Source organism: Perognathus longimembris, chromosome 18, assembly GCF_023159225.1.
Source record: "Perognathus longimembris pacificus isolate PPM17 chromosome 18, ASM2315922v1, whole genome shotgun sequence".
NCBI classification, from domain to species: domain Eukaryota; kingdom Metazoa; phylum Chordata; class Mammalia; order Rodentia; family Heteromyidae; genus Perognathus; species Perognathus longimembris.
Genome location: NC_063178.1, coordinates 26,494,280 through 26,518,882, shown reverse-complemented (window position 1 = coordinate 26,518,882; position 24,603 = coordinate 26,494,280). Strand labels below are relative to the sequence as shown.

The 24,603-nt window shown below is 34.7% G+C and overlaps 1 protein-coding gene, 2 long non-coding RNA genes and 1 pseudogene across 3 annotated transcripts in view; 1 reads left to right on the top strand and 3 right to left on the bottom strand.

The window, feature by feature from the left end:
- The window catches only part of Dnajc1 (DnaJ heat shock protein family (Hsp40) member C1), a 139,205-nt gene that overhangs the window by 109,858 nt on the left and 4,744 nt on the right, over positions 1-24,603 (bottom strand). The window lies entirely within an intron of this gene.
- LOC125367348 lies at positions 34-22,766 on the top strand. The gene is made up of 3 exons (XR_007214050.1): positions 34-46; positions 13,582-13,586; positions 22,314-22,766. It is a non-coding gene; the product is annotated as an uncharacterized LOC125367348 (long non-coding RNA).
- On the bottom strand, positions 3,967-24,603 carry LOC125367347. Its single transcript, XR_007214049.1, has 3 exons — positions 24,479-24,603; positions 22,407-22,411; positions 3,967-4,000 (listed from the first exon to the last, which is right to left on the bottom strand). It is a non-coding gene; the product is annotated as an uncharacterized LOC125367347 (long non-coding RNA).
- Positions 8,553-8,692, bottom strand: LOC125367381 (annotated as a pseudogene).

The window sequence follows — 24,603 nt, the reverse complement described above, 5'->3', positions numbered from 1 at the left end:
CTGGCAGGGAAAAAGGCTGTTAAATAACTTAAGACTAATAAATTTTGTAGTACATCCTAACAGTTATTAAAAGTTTTAAATTATGATGTGACTAAATAGAGCATCTTCTATTATTTATTCATATAGAGCTTAATAAAATGACATTTTCACTGTACCCTCTTTAGAAATTGTTCTAACAATGGATCCCTAAATTTCTCCAATAGCCTACAAGTGGAGAGAATTAGAATTAAAGATTTAACAAGCAAATTAAGAGAAATGAGTATTAACAAAAGGCAAGGGGGAATTCAATTTATATCAAAATTATTTAAATTCGCTCCTTTTTATAAGCATGCTTTCTGAATTATGTCACAGAAGTCAGAACTTTGAAAAAATTGTAACTACAGAATCTAGGAAAAAAGATCAATGAAATGATATGCCGCTATGTGAGAACCATCATAACTTGATACATAACTGTAAATATTTTAAGGAATTATTTGTGTGTGAAATATATGTAGGAATACACAACTAAGTCAGTAGGTCTCATAATCCATGTTTATACAATCTGAAAAAACTGCTAACAAGTTTATTAATAGGATAGTCCTCTAAATTTATTTGTAAAACGAAAACTTATGTTTTTTATTGGTTAGATTTTTTTAACTGAAATACTTGTTTTTATAGACTGCGAAATTGAAAATTTTATACCTTCGATTATAGGTATAGACTCCATGCTAAATTAACAACACAAAGATCAACATCTCTCTTAGCAGCCAAGAATGATTGTTAAGTGTTTGACATGTAGACTTTTAAATAAACCTCCAAGGACCCTATAAAACAAGGTACTATTATCATTATATAGACAAGGAAACAGACCCATTAGGACTGACCCACAAAGAGTGTTGGGACTGTGATACATATGAAACAGTCACTTGGGCAGGTCCTCAGTTTGAACCACTTTTATGTTAGGCAAATTTTCTCCACCCTGACCCTATAGACATTTTGGGCCAGATAATTATTTGTGTGGGGAACTTTTCTATACATTGTAGGACACTTAGAAACTCTAGCATCAGATGCTAAAAAGTGTGGCCTCACTGCCACCAGTTGGGATAATCAAAAATACTTCTAGGAAAGTGTCTCCTTTAATCAAATGTACCTGATAGAGAGGAAGTGTCTCCAGCTGAAAACCAATAATTTTGTAACATTAGGGAGACAAATGATGAACCAATGTGCCTAATATTAAATCTTATAATTAAAAAGGACGATGTTGCTATAGTTAAAAACCACAAGATAAGGGCAAATTTAATAATGCAAGGTTTATATACAGGCAAACATGAAAATAATGGACATATACAAATTTTATCTAAGTACTTAGAAACTGTTACCTCTGGAAAATGAAACTGACGGATAAAATAGAAGAGTTATCACTTATTTATATATTTTTGCATTGCATTAAAAATTCTGAGACCGACTTTTGCTATTTATATTTAGTCCAGATTAATCTTGAATTCATGACCCTCCTTGACTTAAATTAAATGGCTAAAGGCATGCATCATCATACTGGGACAAATTTTTCCAATCAAGTTTTTGATTTATAAAAAATTATTATGTGGAGTATATTTAAAATATATTATATGTTACTTACTGAATGGCTAAACTGGAATCTAACTTGTGATGTGGACTTAAACTAATACATTGTACTCAATTTTTATCAAATAGTATTTTAAACTACATTTCTGAAAATAAAAATTTAGGAAAACCCTTTCTCTCTCTTTGACAAGCATCTAATTCATTTACTAAACTGTCTTTCAAAGTATTTATGAAAACAGAAAATAACAAATTCATGATAAAAATATGTATGATTGAAAAAATACTTATTAGCTCGAAAGTTGGCAAACTGAGTAATTTAAACAATACTAGAGATACCTATTTGTGTGTGTGTATGTGAGTTAGTACTAGGGGCTTGAACTCAGGGCTCATGCTGTCATTTGGATTTTTCACACAAGATTGGAGCTCCATCACTTGAAGCCACACTACCCCTTATGGCTTCTTGCAGGTTAATTGGAGATAAGATCACAGTAAATTAGGGCTTCTCTATTCACTTAACTGTATCATTAATATTAGTATTGTGATCTTTCTCTTATCCCACTTCCCTGTTTTTAACATCAGCAAACTAAATTGCACATACCATACCATATCTTTTTCATTTAATCATTATATATAGCAAGTCCATTTTGCTTTATAAATTCAATGTTTAGGTTCAAGGAATGTTTATAGTCTCAATGAGTTAATTTAGTGTAATCTAGTCTTTAAAAAAATCTCTGCAATGATTTTTAATATATCAACTTGGCAAGTAAATATTTTTTATGTATTTAAGCTTCTTCTCTTTCATGAGTAACTTTATTTAGGCCCTTCTCTTTTTTCTTTTCTTAGTCTCTTCATACTTAATACTCCCTAATAGAAGAAATTTACAAGTTTGATACATATCTAGATCTAAAAAAAACACACCTGCATACACTTTTATGTATGCATACATGCAGAAATATTTTATTTTATATTATACCTTCACTAAGCCAAGTACTTTCTTCATATTAAAACAGAATGTGTATTTCCTGCTCCTGGACAATCACATATTTTTAGTTAGGCCTTAATATTAATTTTCATACAAACTATGCTACTTAACAGCATATTGAAAATACATATAAAACATATTAGGTATTTTGATACCAGTAATTATAAACAAGGAATTGAAACTAAAACTATACTGGGATCTGAAAGTGTGTCTTCCTATGATTTTAGTAGCTTTATTGAAGCATAATTTACAAAAAGTCACCTGTTTTAAGTGTGATTTTAGTAAATTTTAAAATTGTAGGAAATAACCACAATCCAGGTTCAGAGAATTACTAAACATACAAAATGTATACATATGTAACACCCAAATTCCTAATGCTTTTTGGATATTTCATATAAATGGAAGGAGTAAATAATGTTCTTCTAGAATACATAACTACAAAATTTAACAGCAAAAACCTAAATTATTTCATTTTTTAAAACACAGAGTGTGCTGTTGAAATTCTTTCTAAAATTTATTAACAGGCTTATTTACATCATCTGGTAAGGACAGTATGATTATAACTAAACTCCCTACCCCCTTCCTTTTTGAAAATTCATACTCTTTCAGTAGTTAATGATCACCACTCTTAATAGACTAGTCACTGGATGGAGAAATAGAAGATATGAGGAATGGGTCTTTCTATAGCAAACTCCATTACATATTCTGATATCCAATGTTAGTGTCTTTGAGATACTTTAGTTGCTCCAAAATGTGGTATTTTTTTTTAAAACGTTGATTTTTTTATTTTTAAAAATCCTAAATTTTGAATTCTATCTCCAAATGGAACTTCATCTTTTAAGAAAAATGGTTGTCACTCTTGTCTGTTCTTTCTCGTAGTCACAAACAATTCACTACCAAATCCCATTGGTTCTATTAAAAATACATTCAGAATCCGAACACTAACACCATTACCATTACCATAGTGGGTCATGATTTTTTGTCTGGATTATTAAAAGTCTAACATATTTCCTAACTGTAGCCATGACCTGGCATCTTCTCTCAGTAGTCATATTTTTAGCACATAGCCAAAATAAAATGAAAAATGGATCTAGTCAAAACCATTCTACTCAGATCAAAAGTAGATATCTTGGGTATCTTGGTAATTGCAACTAATACCTTAAACTTAGAACAACTTAGTTTAACTTACAAAAACCTAGGTAACCACTTAGAAAATGACTTTTTAAAAAGTTACTAGACTTGGGGGCTGGGGATATAGCCTAGTGGCAAGAGTGCCTGCCTCGGATACACGAGGCCCTAGGTTCGATTCCCCAGCACCACATATGCAGAAATCGGCCAGAAGCGGCGCTGTGGCTCAAGTGGCAGAGTGCTAGCCTTGAGCGGGAAGAAGCCAGGGACAGTGCTCAGGCCCTGAGTCCAAGGCCCAGGACTGGCCAAAAAAAAAAAAAAAAGTTACTAGACAGAAAAGGAAATGGAATTGAAATAATATACTATGAAAAAAATTAGCTAAAGGGTTAAGGATGTAGCTCAACAGTAAAGTACTTGCCTAGCACATGAAAGACTTTGTGGTTCCAATTCCTAGCACCACCTAAAGTAAACAAAAAGGCAAGTAAACACAACTACAGAAGGAGAAAAATATTTGCAATTCATGTATCTGATAAGGAGTTAATGTTTCAAATACATAAAGAATTCTTACTACTGAAAACAAAACGTTTAATTTTAAAATGGGCAAAGGCTTTGAACAGACACTTCTGCAAAGATGATATATGAATAACCATTAAGCAAACAAAGATATTCAAAATCATTAGTTATTAGGAATGTATAAACAAAACTTATAAGATGTACTACTTCTCACCTAGGATGGCTGTTATAAAAATGGAAATAAATGGAATTCTTGTTCATTACTAGCAAGTATGGAAAATGGTGCAACTGATGTGATAATCTTAAAAAGGTAGAATATTTAATTGCAGTATGTTCTAGCAACTCTCACTCGGGGTATTTATGAAAGAGAACGGCAATCAAGGACATAAGCAGATACTAGGCCATCAATGTTCAAAGCAATGATATTCACAATAATCAAAAGTGAAAATAACCTAAGTGTTAATCAACAGATAAATTAGTGTATATGTATGTGTATATATGTACAAAAGGGCAATATGGAATTTAAAAGAGGTAGATTCATAAAGATTAAGTAGATTATAAAGTTACAAGAACAGAGAGAGGGACTGGGAAGTTATTGTTTAATGGGCATAGTTTCAGTTTGAGGATATAAAAAGTATATGAAAGTATAGAGTAGTGATGGTTAAAAATATTATGTACTTAATGCCAACAAAGTTCACTCATAAAGATGGTTAAAAGAGCAAGTTTCTTGCTGTATCTGGTTTACCACATTTCTTCTTTGAAATGACAGAGTCCTCACAATCACATCAAAACCTCCAATGTCACTGGGCACCAGTGTCTCATGGTTGTGATCCTAATTACTCAGGAGGTTGATACCTAGGGGATCCAGGTTCAAAGTTAGTCCAGACAGAAAAGTTTGTGAGACTCCATTTCCAACTGTCCAGCAAAAAAATGGACTAGAGATGTGACATAGTAATAGAGATCAACTGTGAGCAAGAATGAGAGGGTGAAGCCCCGAGTTCAAGCCACTGTACAAGTACAAAAAAAGAAAAAACTCTCAAAAAGAATGGCTGGACGCTAGTGGCTTATGCCTGTAATATTAGCTACTAAGGAGGCTGAGACTTGAGGATTGTGGTTCGAAGTCAGCCTAGGCAGGAAAGTCTGTGAGACTCTTATCTCCAAATAGCCTTCAAAAAGCCAGAAATAGACCCGAGTCTCAAGTGGTTGAGGGCTAGCCATGAGCCAAAAAACTCAGGGACAAAGCCCAGGCCCTGAGTTCAAGCCCCAGGACCAGTGTAAAGATAAGCCAGGTGCTGGTGGCTCATGCCTATAATCCTAGCTATAGGAGGCTGAGATCTGAAGACGGAGGTTCAAAGGCAGACTGAGCAGGAAAGTCGGTAAGACTCTTATATCCAATTTAAACATAAAAAAACTGTGGCTCAAGTGGGAGAGTACAAGCTTCAAAATAAAAGGAGCTCAGAGACAGTGCCCAGGACTGAGTTCAAGCCTCAGGACCAGCACAAAACAACAAGAATCTCCTCCTATCATTACTTATTCTGTTTAACTTGTTCTAGATATAACTACTGAGGAATCTTTTAAATTGGATCCTCAGTTTTGGAGGGTGTGTGTGTGTGTGTGTGTGTCTGGGTGTGTGTGTCTGGGTGTGTCTGTGTGTGTCTGTGTGTATTTTTTGTTTCGTTTGTTTGTTTTGGAGGGTGTGTGTGTGTGTGTGTGTGTGTGTGTGTGTGTGTGTGTCTGGGTGTATTTTTTGTTTCGTTTGTTTGATTCCCCAGAACCACATAAATAAAAAGTGGCCAGAAGTGGCGCTGTGGCTCAAGTGGTAGAGTGCTAGACTTGAGCATAAAGAAGCCAGTGACAGTACTCAGGCCCTGAGTCCAAGCCCAGGACTGGAAAAAGAAAAAAAAAGCGTGTGTGTGTGTGTGTGTGTGTGTGTGTGTGTGTGTGTGTATGTGTGTTTAAGAGAGAGCAAGAGCGAGAGAGAGAGAGAGAGAGAGGAAGAGAGAGAGACCAAGATGTGAACTCAGAGCTTCAAACATCTAATTCTTTTACTTAGGCACAAGCAGTAACCTGAGAAAGGAAAAAGTACGAATAAAGCTAGACAGTAAATGGTTGAGCAAAAAAATCTGGAATTTTTTGTAGTTGAACTTCACATATGCAACATCACTGAAACAATAAAGCCTTACAATGCATTGTTATAGTATAAAGCCAAGTTTGGGGGTATATGTTATTTATATATGACCCTAAAATTAAAGCTACACTGTTTTCTTTTTTTTTTGGCCAGTCCTGGGCCTTGGACTCAGGGCCTGAGCACTGTCCCTGGCTTCTTCCCGCTCAAGGCTAGCACTCTGCCACTTGAGCCACAGCGCAGCTTCTGGCCGTTTTCTGTATATGTGGTGCTGGGGAATCGAACCTAGGGCCTCGTGTATCCGAGGCAGGCACTCTTGCCACTAGGCTATATACCCAGCCCAGCTACACTGTTTTCAATTGAACATTTCTCCCACACTCCCAAGTTCTCAAAGTTGTTGGCTACTACAATTGCTGTTGTAACACTATGTGTTAATAAAGAGGCAGTTTTCTGTTCCATGTGTGAGTATGAAACTTTCAGAACGTGATTTGGAAAATAATCGTAGTGACAACAATGGAATATTCTTAACTCCTAAATGTTAAACAACTGATAAGAGAAAATAAAGGTGGGGAAAGATATTTGGCAACATTTTCAAAATAGGTCTCAAAAAGAACCTTACACAATATACAGATGGTCCTCAAGTTATGATGGCTTGACTTTGGATATTATATGGTACAAAAGTGATACATGAGCCAGGTGCTGATAGCTCTTGCCTGTAATGTTAGCTACTCAGGAAACTGAGATCTGAGGACCTCAGTTCAAAGCCATTATGGGTTTTGAGACTCTTATCTCCAATTAACCACCAGAAAACCAGAAGTAGAACTGTAGAAAAGTTCAGGGACAGTGCCCAGGACCTGAGTTCAAACCCTGTAACTGACAAAAAGAAAAAAAAAAAGTGATACATGGAAAACGATAGCTCAGTGGCAAAGTGCTTGTCAAGCACATGTGAAGCCCTGGGTTCAATCCCTAGCATTATTTGAAAAAAAAAAAAAGATACATATTCAGTAGAAAACATACCTCCAATTTTTATATTTTTCCAGGCTAGTGACATATTTAGATATAGATTTCTTGAGATACTGTACTATGGTAGTAGCCAACTGTAGCTTTCAACCAACCAGAAAATTAGATGGGCAAACTCTTACAACTTTTATTATAAAGTTGCTAAGCTAGAAGACTGTTTGGGAGGCCAGGTATCCTAAATGCATTGTCCACTTATTTTAACTTTACAAGGGGCTTACCAATACCTAATCTCAGAGGAATAGTTATAATTGCAAATTTGGCTAAAGAATTCAACACATATAGTTCTCGATTCTCTTGGGGAATACTGCACAGAGAAAGATTGCATATGGTAAAACTGAACATCAGTAACTGACTCAAAGAGCAATTCAAAACAGTTGGAACTATGAATGTTAACAAACCCATTGCAAACAGTAAAAAAAAAATACACACCAATTCCAAGTCATATTAATATAATTTATATTAAATAAATACCATGAATTAGGTGAATTTTCTTTGTGGCTCTCCAAATTATAGCATTTAAAAATTAAATTATCAACTAATCCTCTCACTTATGTTCTTTCCTAAGTTGTTTAAAGGAAGTCAGTAGGAAAATACAACAAAAATTCTCATTTCTTAATATTTGGGAATTTCTTAAAAAGCCAATATATATATATATAGTAGTGGCAGCAGAACCAGGAAGTAAACAGAAAAAGTAAACAGAAGAAACAGAAGATTATCCATTACAAGAGGGACTGATAAAACATTTTAAACAGAGGATCTGAAATTTTTCAAGAGGGAAGAAATACTTGCAACCTTGTTCAAGTATTTGTTTCTGTCCTTCCATAATAAATGTTTTCCTTTGTAGATCCTGATGGACTTTCTCTTGTCAATATCTCTAAAGCTGACACACCAAAGATTTATTTTCAAGCTTGTATAACAATGGAATATGGAACTGTTACTCCCACAAAACTATTTCCTAAATTATTTTCTTAGGCACAGTTAGTATGGTCCTTGATGACAGTAGAATAAAAACTATCAGCCAAAACTCTTATCGTAAATATTTTTCAAGATTTTTTTCTCTAATCATGCTGTCTACATGCACGGTCAGCCCATATGAACTGATGATTACCCACTGGCTTTAATCAAGAACTATTTCTACCATAACTCCTATTGAAGAATAATTGCTGGCACACGTCATTTAGTCAAGATTGCTCTCCATACTTTCTTCTTTGTTCCCCCACCCCATGTCTCGTGTTCACAGTACAGACTAGGCATGGGGGTGGGGAGTAGGGGCTGAGGTGTTATCTAGGGTAGGTTTACTCTGCTTCCTCTTTCTACACAGTCAGCATAGGAACATAGCCTGTGCCAAGTGCCAGGAGACCCTGGAAGTATGTAAGTATATATTGTAATGTTAATAGAGTGAGGTACACAGGTAAAGGCTGGTTAAAGAAATACTCTCTTTCTCTCTCTCTCACACACACACATACACACACATATGTAAGTACGTGTATGATGTTTTAATTCTTAAATTTCTTTTAAATGAAATTTGAAAAGCATATTAAAGGGGTTGCTAAGTTCCGGGGTGTGAACCGGTAAAATGTTAGGTAGAGATAAGAAAGAACAATGATCAGTAGAACCAAATATCCATGCTTAAATCAATGAATGAGAGAGAAAAAGAGAAGTTCTTAAAAAAAAAAAAAAGACCAAAAAAGGGAAGATTATGGAGGTATGTAGCAACAGCTGAAAGGAAAAAGCAGGAACTGGGCTGAAAAGGCAGGAGAAAAGGCCTAACAACTAGTAAACGGATCCATTCCTCATTGGTAGCTCAACTGTATAAATAAAAGAGTGGCAGCTTAGTGGGAAAGTACTTAGCAACTCTGTTTACACAGACAACAGAAAGTGCCACTAGAGTGGCAAATTGAACTGTGCAAGGCCAATTAACCCTTTCACCTTAGTGTTTTATACTAGCCATCTTACTTACTGTGCCTCTGTTAGATCTACACTGATATGTGTTAGGACCAAATGCAATTATAAATCATTGTTACATGTATTGATGAATTCTGCAAATTCCATGAAGCACATTCATTTTATTTAGTGCTCTGAATACCTTCTTTGCTACACTCATCTGGTTTTAATTAAGAAACACTTTCAAAGGAAGAGAGGTTATCCAGAAACTCAAATACACATGTCCTTTATTAAACTAAGAATTGATTACCATTCAAGTTTTTAGCGTACAGGTTTTTTTGCTTTTGTTTTTTAATGTTAAGTTGACCTCAAATTGCTTCTAGAACAAACAGGAAAATATAAGAAAGAGTAATATATTTGTGGGCAAAAATGTAACAACAGAAATCCTAATATTTGCTGAATAGATCTATAAATCTTGAACCAATCTTACAGCAGCTGCATAAGCAGTTACAACTATGATTACAATTTATTACTTATAAGAAAGACAGTATCTTGAAGGGTAATATGTATTTTTAGGACAGTGAAAGGTTTACTGCTGATTCATTTTTCTCCTTCCAAAACACAGTTACATGTCATCTTTTAACTATGCATATTTGACAGCAAGGATCATATCTTCCATGTACTCTATAGAGCCTAGAAAAGTGTCATGTACTAGTTAGGTGTACTCATATTTAAGACTGACCTGTCATGAAATGTTGCCATTATGTGAAAAGCACTGTTTCTATAAAGTATGGCCAATAGCAAAAGTAAGTGATGGTTCACTGGCAAACTAAGTCATAAATGCTTATTCATTAATTCTAACAACATCTCTTCCTCACTAGCCATAGTTCCACAGACACCAATACCATCCCATTACCTGTTATTTATCACTGAATCATATTAATAATTTTAAAATGCAAATCAAAGGATGAGAAAAATGCCAACAGATATTTTTTAACATCAGGTAAAGGAAAAGAAGATCCTTGTGGCCTCCACCTTTCTCTTAGCATTTGTGTGGGTGCAGGCCACCCACTAGGCTCCCCTATTTCTTTTCCCCCCATAACAGCACAACCACTGAAAAAGCAACTAAGCAAAATGAGCAGCATCAAGAAAGAGGTAAAGGGGGCTGGGGATATGGCCTAGTGGCAAGAGTGCCTACCTCATATACATGAGGCCCTGGGTTCGATTCCCCAGCACCACATATACAGAAAATGGACAGAACTGGCGCTGTGGCTCAAGTAGCAGAGTGCTAGCCTTGAGCAAAAAGAAGCCCGGGACAGTGCTCAGGCCCTGAGTCCAAGCCCCAGGACTGGCCAAAAAAAAAAAAAAAAAAGAAAGAGGTAAAGGGACCAATGCCAAGAAAGAAGCAGAGTTGTCCACAAAACTGCTCTCTTGAATGAATCAAAGTGTATTGGTACTTTTCTTGCAGATAGGTGAATACAATGGATACTAACCACACTGCTGGCCTCCAACTCCCTTGAAATAGCCTCAAGCACAAAAGTAAAATCCCATACTTAGTACTTAAACACCAGCCTGAAATTCAAGCCTTTATCTTAGCATGTTATGTGTTCATGCCCATAGATCCTGGGTACTGGCACTGAGCTTTGTGCTCAAGGCTAGGGATCAACTACTGGAGCTATATAGCTCCACTTACAGTTTGAGGTGTTGTTTTTTTTTTGGGGGGGGTGGTTAATTGGAGAAAAGAGTTTTATCATCATTATTAATGAAGACACACAGTTTTCTTACAATGTATAGCTTTAGTATAGGATTAGATTCATAAAATGGGTTAGGAAGCATCACTTCTACTTTCTAGAAGTTTGGGAGGGATTCTAATTATTTCTTCTTACATATTTGATAGAATTCACCGGTGAAGATTTTTAATTACAAATTTAATTTTCCACTTAATACAACAGTCTACAGTTTTGGTAGTTTGTCATTTTAACCTAAGCTGCCTAATTTAATAGCAAAGTTGTTTACAGTATCTTTTTGTAACCCTTTTAAATACCGTAGGCTAGCTGTTATGCACTGTAATGCATTTTGGGGTTGGAAATCTTTTCTCTCTCTCCCTCCCCTTTTCCCTCCCCGCCCTCACTTCAAACCACAATCCTCCAATCTCAGCCTCCTGGTAGCTAGGATTACAGGTATAAACTGCTGATGCATGGCATGTCTCTCTTTTTATAAATTTTGTTAATCTCTTCAAAGGGCAAACTTTGCTTTCAATGATTTTTCCAATAGTTTGTTTTATATTTTGTTGATTTAAACTCTGCTCTTTTTTATTTTCCCTCTTCCTTGCTTTGGGATTCTTTTTTTTTTTTTTTTCACCTCAGTCACTAAAGACAAAAGCTTAGTTGATTTGAAATCTTGCTTATCACCTAAGTATTTATGACTTGTTCCACAGGGTCTTTCTGTTTTTTTCCCCATTGTTCTCCTTGCTTTACAAACTGAACAATTTCTTATTGATTTTTCTATCATCTCAACTCTGTTACTAATCCCATCTAGTTTTTCATTTGTTTATTAAATATATTTCAACTCCAAATTTTATCTTTTATTTTTAAAATATTCATTGACATTCTCTTTTTTCTGCAACACTCATTACATTTTTTTCTTTAAGCATATTTCCTTTATTTCTTGGAATAGCATACTGCTAAATACAATATCTGATCCTGTTTAACAGTAATTTCTACATTTTCCTGATGAGTTATATTTCCTTTGTAGGCATCATACTCTTTGTTGACAACTGGATATTTTGGTATTATATCAGAGCAAACTTAAGTTCTGATTCTTACTCTCTTAACCCCAATTAGGAGTTATTAGTGCAGTTTTCCTTTAATTACTTGCCTTGGGAGTATGTGTGCAGCCACTGAAATTTGGGCTCAAGTGTTTTGTTGTTTTATTTATTTTTAAGTCTGACTTTCTAGATATGCTCACCTCACCACATCAGCTCAGATTAGTGATACACCAGTCATTGGCCAGAATTTGTACTAAATGGATATACTGTATGTGTTACATGGGGAACACATCAAAACTTTCGGGCACAACCTAAGTCTTCCAGTGCCTTCAACTTCTAGTAGACTCCCCTGTCTCTTCTTTAAATGCCTAAATTCAGCCAAGACTGTATGAACAACTAGAGTGCTCTCTATTCCTGTGAGTGTGAATACATCCTTGTATACATATATATGTGTGTATATATACATATATGTATGTATGTATCTCCTTTCTTCCAACATATCCGAGATACATTGGATCTTACTAATGTTGACTATGGCTATCTCATTCTCTGGGTATCTCTTAATTTTCTGGTTAGTCCACTGGGGTACTGTTTGCCCCATTCAGGCTAAAAACCTCGGGCAGACTGTGATCTTTACCCTCCCAATTTGTCACTAAAACACCTACTATTACCAACTACAGTAAATGTTTTAACTTTTATTAAAAATCCAATCAGTCTCTTCTAGCAGTCTAACTGCTGTTCTCACATCTTGCATTCCTGACAAAATGGTCACAGATAGACTTGGATGGATTCAATGTTATACTACAACAATCCCACTTATCTTACTGAGCTCCCTAATTCATGGTGGTTGAACTAATTTTATCAATTTTCTGTATGTCTTTGGTCAATTTTCAGTGTCCTGAGATGACTGTTTTTGACAATTTTGTCAAGTTTTATTTGGGGGAGATTTGGTGAGCACTTTAGTGTATCATTCTCAAAGTCCTACCTTTTTCCTTATCTCCATTTTACTTCTCCCCATTCTTATTTTAGAGCAACTTTCAAACTATGGCCATATTTCGGATCATATACTTCATCAGGAAAAAAGGCTTAATTTTCATATTTAGATTTTATCTCTCTACTTATTCACTAACTTGCAGACAGAGAAGGAATAGGGGATAAAAACATATAAAAAGTATGAAGTTTTTAAGAAAAATTAATTTGAAGTTTTAACGTTTTCTTCCTAAACTCAACAGTAATCTTTTGTACCTCTAAGCAATATTATGGACTCCCTAATTTTGGAGTTCAATGTTCTAAACCAGGTCTGAGCCATGAGCATGTCATAATTGCCCATTACTGCAGTAAACCAATACTGTCCATTAGAAACATAATGCAAGCCACATGTGTAACTTTATATTTTCTAGTAGTCACCTTTTAAAAAGGAAAACAAAAAATTTCAGGTTATATTTAAGCAATTTATCAAAAATATTACTTTTTCAGCAAGTAGCCAATATTAAAATTGAGAAAAAAAATATTGAGAAATGTCACTTAATATTAAGCCCTCAAAATCTATTCTTTTTTTTTTTTTTACAGCACATCTTAATTCCTATGTGAAATAAGCAGTTAAAGTGAAATGTAGTCTTACTTAGGCCATGTAATAAGACTGTGGTTAATGGGAAAATATCTTATATTCTTTCTATTTTTCAAATGTAATTTTGTATTAAAATACATGTAAAATTCATACATCTGTCACATTTCAAGAGCTCTATGGCCTTACGTATTTATCTAGTGGCTACAGTACTGAGTAGTATAAATGCCAAGCCATAAATGCTAAGAGGACGTAAAGGGTTACAAAAGCCAACAGTGTGGCTTGCTGTATTTGAAAAGTTAAACTAATGATATAATAGTATATATAAAAGGATTCAGATAAACAGTGCAGACATTCAAGGTACCAAACTATAATCTCAATTTCAAACCTATTAGTGGGCTTTCTTGGCCAGGACACCAAAAAATTTATAATTTGCTAAAATGTATAATTATACCCACAGCTTATTTTGTGAGTATATTTATAATCACTTTTATCCAATATAGATCATAAATCGACAGCTGCTTTTATTCACTATTTGGATCATAAATCACTTTTATTCAATGTTGATCATAAATCATAAATTTTGACTCAAACTAACATGAAATTATGGAATGATTTTTGATTCACTGATTAGCAATTATTTTGTACTACCTTTAAAATAACAAAATAAACACATTTCTATAAATTAAATGTGACATATGAGATTTTACTCTGAAATTATTTGTCACACTTAATTTCCTTACAATTTTCAATAGGTTATAGGTTAAAGGCAGCTTAAAAATAGGTATATAGTTTACCTCATAAACATGAAACAAGTCATTTATCTCACTGTGACTTAATTATATAACACTCTTCTTTCATAATTTACATGGGTATATGTCAGGAATATTAATGGAATTCTAAATGAAATATTCACTCCTATATAAAATTCTACTAAAAATTTCACTGTTCATGTTTCTCGTTCACATGTATATACATATATAAGTATATATAGTTCATACAAAATTATAATCAAATATGAATATAAGTTGCTATTTTGATTTTTCACTTACATTAAGTATAATGACTAACAAACATTGTAGGTGATTATATATCACACCAAAACTATGTCATTTTGACTCAACTATTCTCTTTTTACTATAATTATTTCACATTCTTATTAGCAATGTGATGAGAAGAACTAAAGAATACACAAATATGAAACTAGGTTTTGTTATCAGAATTTCATAACAGCATCTAGGTAGCTTTGCATATTCTATTCTGTCACAGAGACAAAGGATAGAAACCTGATTGGTATTACAACAATATTGTTATTGACATTAGAAGGGCAACAATGTGTAGCAGTTGTACTCACTAGTCACTGTTGAAAATGAACGGTACTGTACAACTTGTGAGTGGGGATGGGAGGGGAAAACTGGGAAACAGTGAGGAAGGGTGACATTGTCCAAAGAGAACTGTACTCTTTATCTGACTTATGTAACTGTAACCCCTCTATACCTCAACTTTATAGTAATAAAAAAATTTAAAGGCAACAATGTCTGTAAGTGAAAATGTGCTTTAAAAATATACCACAATTCTCTTCAATCTGTCTTTAGAGACTTAATTAATAAGTCAACATATGTCAATATTCAACATATATAATTACAAATGTTTCTCAGATTGTATATAAATTGATTATATTTAAATAATTTGAAATGATCTTCTACCGTCTATAAACCTGAACTATACATTTTTATCCCTTAAAATAAATCAGCTCAAGTACATTCTAACAACACACTCTTAAAATACCCTAAAGCATCAGTTAAAGACCATTCTTAATTCTATGAAGCTGTATCATTAAGTTGACCATTAAAACTGCTTTAAGTGAAAATAACTCTCATTGTCCTTTGTTTGTGAATCTTTGAAGACTGAAGAGAAAAAAAAAAGGTCATTAGTCCCAGAAAGAGAGTCTTTTGGAAGATGTTTGTGAGTGGTTCAACATAAAATTATCTGCATATGATGTAATCTTAAAACCATTAATTTTCTCCTTGCTCTGATTTTTCTGATACTTACAAAGTTTTAGTATCTACCTTGCCATCTGGAGTACTTTTCTAAGCTTAAAGATAACATAGGTCTTCTCTGTGCCTCTCCAGTAACAGGACATCAATGTTACTATAATACATAATACACTACTTATTATATAATCAAAATATGTGGGGCATGATTATTTTATAGATATCATTTACCTCTTCTACCACTCGGTCTTGGACAGTCTGAAACAACAGCCAAAAAGGGACAAGAACAGAATGGAATATTATTGTAATGCTTAAGTAAAAGCCTTTTATTTTGTTATAAATAGATTTGACCATATTTCTGAATGGTCATGGGTAAAAAGTTCTTAGATTGGAAAACCAACACTAATAATAATTATTACTATAAAATAAATTTATTCAACATGCTGTATTATCAAAGTAGCACTTAAAATATTTAAGAAACTTCCTCTACACCCCATTCCATACTTGTGACACTAAAATTTAAAGACGAAAAGTTACAAAACACATTCATGATCATAAACGAGTTAAGTATCTCTTTTGAAAAACTGAAGCTTGTAGCCACAAACAGGGTTTAAGTTATTGGCCTACTGGACTCCATGCCTACAAGAAGGCTGAAGTAACTCGAATTCCATGGAGTAATGAGAAATAAAATGATCCTACAAGACAATGCTTAATGCTTGAAACCAAGGGTTGCAATGGAACCTATGGAGAAAAAAGTGACAAGGCAAGTATTATCTAAAGAGACAGTTTCTAAAATATTATATATCTGAGATGATCCAAGGCAAGGTTTTTTAGCTACACAGTCAAAAACAGGCCAAAGGATCTGCAGATTTGGCATCTGGATCTGCAATGGCCACGATATAACCTCAGGAGGGAGCCCTAAGCTGCCTACATATGACCTAGCTCTTTATCTACATGGGTCAGGAAAAGGAGTAAAGAGGCCATGTAGGGGAGGTGAACAGAGAGGAGAAACTCCTACTCAACATGACTGAAAATTAAAATTCCCTCTACAGCAGTCCTATTTTACAGTTTAAACAACTGGGAATTTCAATTCTTCCAAAAATGCAAAAACCTAAAACTTTTTATATCATAGTAAGACTGAAGCAGATGCATATCCTACACAACTGTACACAGAGACCCTGCTTTAAAAGTCTACAATGGCTTCTGGAAACATGCGTAATTGATATCAAAGGTAATGCACCCCAAACATGTTATTTTTTCAACTTTCAGAGATTTCCTAGTGCTGACTTTGATGACCCCATTATTTCACCATGCTTAATGTACTTCCAGAACCATTTTAGCTATTGTGACTAGGGGATTCTCTAAAGGAGACTTAGTACATGTCTAATGATACAAGTAAGTAGCCTCCCTTAGATTGTATGTGCCTGTCTGTCATCTAGTCTCTCTTTAATAATCCTACTGTGTGAAAAAGTCAACAAATAAGTATTTCTCTTGTATATTTTATTTTAAGGCATTATGGACAAATAATTTGAACATGTACTTGAGGTTATTACAAAAAGACAACAAGAAATGAAACTGAAAGTAGATGTAAGAATTATGACTTCAGCTTAACATCAGAATAAAATTTCCCCTGAGTACTATTATCCCAAAATTTAATAAGCTGTTTCATAGTCCCTACTGTTAGACATAATCAAGCAGTCTAGATGCACATCTATCCAGTGGGAATGCAACAAAAGAGATTCCTTTATGAGGAAGCAGATATTAATGAGATCTTTTCCAACTTCAGGATTATGGTTCTTTAACTTTTGTTTTGTTCTTGTTTTCCCTTCAATATAGAATTTTTTGACCATATTAGACTCACTGCAATTTCTTTTATATTTAGTAGCTAGAAGGTATAAAGTACTATCAGCATTAAGATCTACTTTTTGTCAGGTGCTTATGAAAGTATAAAAAGGAAAAGGCAAAAGACTGTCATTAATAACTCAGTGAATTTAGTACTCATTAGGAGCTATGAAGAGGTTTGGCAAAGACAGGCAGTAAAACAGTATGACTTTGGAATCCCTGGTTGATATTACGAAGAGCCAACAGACTGGCCCAAATAGAACTGCATCTCGATATCTCTTTTGAAAGCCATATAAAGACATTAAAACAATCAAAATATATAATAGCTGAGAACATAGAGAATATTTAACAGCTACCAATATATTATATTGGATGAGTTTCAGAATAAATAGGAATCATGGAGTTAAAATTCCAAAGCAAGAACAATGGTTATTTCTTCATCCGAGCATAAGTAAAGAATCTAAAATATTAAACACTTATAGAATCATAAATGTAACAGGTGAGTCAGCAACAGCAAAGGATCCATTGGAATTAAACTGACTAATGAAAGGCACCCTTCACAGACAGGGCTATACATGAAGTTCAGACAACCATGGTTACAAAGTCTATAGCCTTTATAGAACAAAAGAAGCATGGAGGAAATGTACCAATAACTAGGAAGATGATATTTGAATTGGAATGCACACTCCCCTCAAAAAATAGACAACAAAACTATACACCTATACACATGGAAATACATACATACACACACACACACAGAGTACTATGCCCCTCACAAAATAGAAACAGTAACCAGTGACCTTACCCCAAAATACTTAATTATACTGGCACAACACAAAAATGTTAATTATATATCCATGCGTGCTATCCAATATTCATTAACTATATATATATACACACACTTAAAATGAGCTAAACTGAGATGCTAATTTTTTAGTTTTAAATAATTTATATTAAAGTTTAAAACACATTCAATCTTCAGGCTTGAGTTGAATATACTTATTGGGTGTACATTTTATGAAACTGGAATGAAGATTAAGGATTTTGAATGAAATTTAACATCTGAAATGAAGTATGCTGGAAGCATAAATGTAAAATACAATCAGATTTTTAAAGACTTGGTAAAAATTAGCTACAATGTGAAATCTCTCATTAGTGTTTTATCTGTGTGGAGCTAGAGATGGAGCCCAGGGCCTTGAAGATGCTAGACAAATACCCACTGAGCTACCATCCCACCAGAGCTACCATCCCAGGCTCTCTTACTGATAGTATTTCTAAGCTACTCATGGAGGTGCACACCAGTAACCTCATGCCTGGGGAAGTGGACACAGCAGAATCACAAATCTGAGGGAAGCCTCTGTATACAGGAAAAACTGTTTCTAAAACCAAGGGCTGTAATCTAAAGTAAACACACTGGATAGTAAAAGACAAAAAAAAAAAAGTATACTTGGACATGAGAAATTATACAAGCCTCTGGACACTGACACAGTGAGACCAAAGGAGGATATTCTTAGAAGATCACAAAAGCTCAATAGCTGAGTGCATATGATCACAGAAAATGATGTGTTTCAAAATGAACTCCAAGGAATAGAAAGGAGGTTCTTTGTTGTTGTTGTTATTTTGCTTTTTTCCCCTCCTCAGTTGTTTTTTATTTCTGTATCTTTTGTCTTGTATATAAGTTTATCTGTCTTGGGGAGGGTAAAAGGAACACAGAAATGGTGGGAAAAGGATGAACTAATAATGCAGCAGTGATACTCACTAGACACTATGGTTGAATATGAACTTGTGGCGGGGGGGGGGCGTTGGGAGGTAAAAACTAGGAGAAATGCAAGAGGTGACACTGTTCAAAAAGAAAGGTATTCACTACCTGACTTATGTAAGTATAATATCTCTGTAAATCACCTTTACAATAACAATTTTCAAAAAATGATTTAAAAAAAAAAAAGCAACAACAAAGGCTAGAGATGTCACTCAGTGGCATAATTCTTTTTTTTTTTTGCCAGTCTTGGGCCTTGGACTCAGGGCCTGAGCACTGTCCCTGGCTTCTTTCTGCTTAAGGCTAGCCTCCTACCACTTGAGCCACAGCGCCACTTCCAGCTTTTCTGTATATGTGGTGCTGAGGAATCGAACCCAGGGCTTCATGTATGCTAGGCAAGCACTCTACCACTAAGCCACATTCCCCAGCCCTATGGCACAGTTCTTGACTAACATATTCTAAAAGCTTTGCGCTGCATGGTAAGAAGGAAGAAGGAAAGAGGGAAGAAGGGAAAGGAAGGGAAGGAAGAAGGGAGAGAGGGAGGAAAGGGAGAATGCAAGGAAGAGAAGAAAAAATAAAGTAAATTAAAAAAAAGTAAATTAAAAATAAATTGTCCCAGGACCAATGACTAACGCCTGTAATATTAGCTACTCAAAGAGGCTGAGATCTAAGAATCCCAATTTCAGCCCCATGAGACTTAATTCCAATTAAGCACCAAAAAGGCAGGAGAGTGGCGCTCAAGTGATAAGAGCCTCAATGCCTTGAGCAAAAAAGCCAAAGGGCAGAACCTAAGACCTAGGTGCAAATCCCAGTAGTAGTACAAAAATAATTAAAATGTGATTACTGGTTGAAATAGTTTTTCTGTACTGGGTTAAACAAATTAAGCCGTATGTTTTATTTTTTGCTCTTTAAGACTTCTACTTAGGGGAGGAATACAAAGGGGTCTATGTGCAGAGGCACATAGACCATATAATATTTATTGAAATGAACTCCAAGAAATGGCAACTTTTTCTCTGTTGTTTTAGTTTTCTTTTCCTTTTTTTTTTTTTCCTTTTATGGCATCCTAGGGCTTGAACTGGGGGCCTATTCAGTGTCCCTGAGCTTGTTTTGCTCAATGCTAACACTCTACCACTTGAGCCACAGTACCACTTCCGGGCCTTTTCTGTTTATGTGGTACTGAGGTACAAGGCTTCATGCATGCATGCTAAGCTAGCAATCTCCCACTAAGTCACATCACCAACCCTTTTGTTTTCTTTTCATCTTGCTTGTTCTATCTGTCTTTGGGAGGGTAAAGGGCAGCACAAAAATGGAGGGACAAAGGGTGAACAAATGCAACAGTAGTACTACTAGACACTATGTTGAAAATGAAGTTTATAACTTGTGCATGGAGATAGAAAGGAAAAACTGGGAGAAAGCAATGGAAGGGGTGACACTGTTAAAAAAGAATGTATTCTTTACCTTACTTATGTAACCGTAACTCCTCTGAACATCACCTTTACAGTAATAATAAAAAACTTAAAAAATGCAACTTCTAGAAACTTTAATAACATCTATAGCTTGCATCATATATATATATACACACACACACACATATATATCACATATGATCTAAAACATCTGTACCTGGTCAAACCTGATATATCTGTTAAGATTTATAAGTGAACTATTTCTCCTGTGTCCCACTGTCACAAAACACTCCTCTATGCTACCTAGAATTTGCATATTTATTTACTGCAAAGTCATTTATAAGTCATAGAGAAGGTTATAGATTATTTATAGTACCAGAACCCCTATATATACCAAAATAGAGTAGTATTTGCATGTAACTTAATATACATCTTCCCAAATTCCTTAAGTAGATTAAATTACCTAATACATTGTAAATGCTATATAGTTACCATACTGTACTTTTTAGGAATAATAACAAGTCTCTTTCTGTCCAGTACAGATCAATTTTTGCAGGTGCATTAATTTTACATCTGCAGTTGATATGAAAGGTGAGACAGATATGTAGTAACAACTATTCCTCTGAGTTATTGCAAATGAAGGTAACACATAATTATCATCATGCCATTAAGACTGAGTAATTAGGGGCTGGGGATATGGCCTAATGGCAAGAGTGCCTGCCTCGTATACCTGAGGCCCTGGGTTCGATTCCCCAGCACCACATATACAGAAAACGGCCAGAAGTGGCGCTGTGCCTTAAGTGGCAGAGTGCTAGCCTTGAGCAAAAAGAAGCCAGGGACAGTGCTCAGGCCCTGAGTCCAAGCCCCAGGACTGGCCAAAAAAAAAAAAAAGACTGAGTAATTAAGTAACTACCAGATGCTAATTCAAACACTTTTGGATTTTTTTCTTTAGCATGATTCCCTGGCCCAAACTAAACAACAGTTTTGCTTCTATGAGAGCCAAGTATTGCTGTGTCAGCACACCTGCATTCCAATACATTAACTGGAAAGCTCAATCCTAGAATATTCTTGCAAAGTATTGTAAGAAATCTCTGACTTGTATTTTGTTTTCACCTGTCTCATATTTCATTCTTATTTATGCCTACAGTTGTAAAAATACAACACCTTCGTGTTTTTAATGGTAATATCCAAAGAAGACCACAAGATGGAGATATTACCTTTTATATTTGTATTTGTGCATTTCCGTATTTTCCCCTAAGGTGATTTACTTAATATATTCCATTACCTGGTAAGGCTAAAATTTTACCTGATAGAGCTATTACTCAAAACTTCTCTAAGACTATTCTCTGGAACAATCCTCAAGCTATGCGCCTACATGAAATTTATATTGATTTTTTTTAACTGAGGAGTTTAAACTGAGGATCTCATATTTGTTAAGCAGGCACACTACCTCTTGGAGCCACTCTCCCAGCTGTTTTTATGTTGGCTGTTTGGTAGCCTTTTGTTGAACTATCTAGACTTTGATACTACTATTTTTGCTGAGACAACAGGCACACACCACCATTCCTAGTCATTTGTCCTTAAACTATGTCCCCTGATGACTTCCTCCCAAGTAGCTAGAACTACAGCTTGAGCTGGCTTAACATCTCTTTATCAATACAAAATGTATTGGCCAAAGCTTGCTAACTTAATTTGGCAATCAAATTTAGTTCCAAATGATTATTGTTAAATTCAAAACTGACTTAAAAATTACAAATGAAGGTATAAAGAATATTCTGCAGATTTTTGAAGAAGTCAAAACAAAATATTCTAGTGACATTTTGAAAGATGTCATTATTGTTGAAAATTATGAAGCTTTTCACAATAACTACCTCAAGATGTGATACAAAAAGTCAACATTAATTCTGTAACTATTATAAAATCTACAATAGAACATAGCAGTTATTTGAACTTTTATCAAATGTCTAACATGCTTTCATTTAAACCCAGAAGTCTATTTCCTACTATAGATAAAAAGATTCATATGGACATAAGATATAATTAAGCTAAAGCAGAAACCACAATTTCCAGATTTCCTTCAAATATGTAACTTTCAAAAGTCAAATTTTATCACCATTAAACATAATATAGTACATAACATCAAAAAAGATCCTAAATACTAATCTTTAATCTGTTAAAATGTGGTCACTGAAAACAACTGCTGACAAAACTTGCAATTCCTTTTGAGATTCCATACGTCAAAGCTTTCTTTGTGAAGTATACATTCAATTGATCATGAAATAGCTATCTTATCCTAATACAGTTTTTCTGTGCCAGTGCTGGGGTTTGAACTCAGGGCCTGGACTCTGTCCTTTAGCTTTTTTCTCAAGGCTAGTAGCACTCTACCACTTGAGTCATAGCTTCACTTTCTGTGTTTAACTGGAGATGAGAGGCTCGGGAAATTTTCTGCCTGGGCTGACTTGGAACTGAGATCCTTGGATCTTAGCCTTCTAAGTAGCTAGAAACAGGTGTGAAGCACTAGCACCTGGCTCCAATATGGTTTAATATTGTGAATAAAGTTCTTAAATTGGCTAGAAATAGATTCTGTCTTCCTTGAAGATTTCCCCATGGTTTGTCCAGATTCCCAGCAAATGACATCAGTGATGTTCTTCCTTCTGGTCTTAACTCATTTTGGCTACTTTTCTACATATACCACAATATAATGCCATGTAGGTGTTTAAAATTCTTGTGCCTTTTATATATATAGGAGTTATGTATATTCCAGAATTTGTTTAAGGAAATTTCTCCCTTTTCAAATTCTAGTGTTTGCTCTTATTTTAATACCACCTTCTTTTCCGGATCAATGATGCTGTTTACCCTATGACATATCATTCATCTAATTTTTGGTCTTAGGCTCTTTAATACTAAAAACACAAATTCTATTAGTTTACTGTGGAGCCATATCCAGCTAATGCCCACTGCCTTGTTCGTAATAAAATAGGCACCCATGTTTTATGCATATGATGTGAAATATGGCAAATCTTTGCTTTTGCAACATGCCTGATTACAATGAGATTGCAGTTGCTGGATGATGGTAATTAGAAACACTGTATAAGTTATGAGTGAATCTTAATCTTACTTTAGTTTTAAATAGGATATGACATGAAACAAATTCTATTAAATTACTAATTAAACTGGACATGATGACACAGGCCTGAAATCCCAGCAACTTGGGAGGCAGAGATAGGAGAACTGCAGATTTGAGGCTAGACCAGGCAAGAAATTAGGGAGAACCCATCTCCAAACAAGCCAAGCATGTTAAAATTCCAGTCTCTCTGAGGTCAGAGGTAGAAAGACTTGTTTGAAGGTGGTGGGGCAAAAGTGAAAGAGCCTATCTAAAAAGCAAAGGGATTTGGCTGGGGGAGCAAAAGGACTTAGGGGCATGGTTCAAGTGGTAGAGTACTTGCCTAGCAATTCTAAGACTCCAAGTTCAAACTCAGGGTTTGCTTAGGGAAGTCCCTCCCTGGACAGAGGATGAGTGGGCAGTAACTCCCCTAAAGGAGCTTCTATTCTATACATCTGAAAATACAGATTAAAGAGCTTAAAAAGCTCATTGATACTGATTAAAATTAAACTCCAAATATTTAATAAGCAGAAGTCTTTCTTAACTAAGTTGTAGCATTCAATTGAATATAAAGATGAAATTTAAAAAGAAAATGAAGTATATTTCTAGCTATATAAATAGTAGGGGTCTGTAATTGCTGAATGATACCATTAAAACAATTCTAACTCATAAAAAAGTACTGCAAAATTTAAGATGATCACCCAAATTTTTAAAATGAGAATCAAGTATTTATTATTGACTAGAGCTCTGTACAAAGTACTGATAAAAAGAAAGCCAAGATACCACAAGAAAATTATCCCCAAATCCCAGGATTTTTTTATATAAGAAAACCCTCTTGATTCCACAAGAAATAAGTGTCCAGACAGCAAAAGCTATTACACAAAATATGAGCATTATGTAAGGACATAGAATTTAAGTTACTAATAAGAGATCTTTGAATAACATGTTCTTTATCC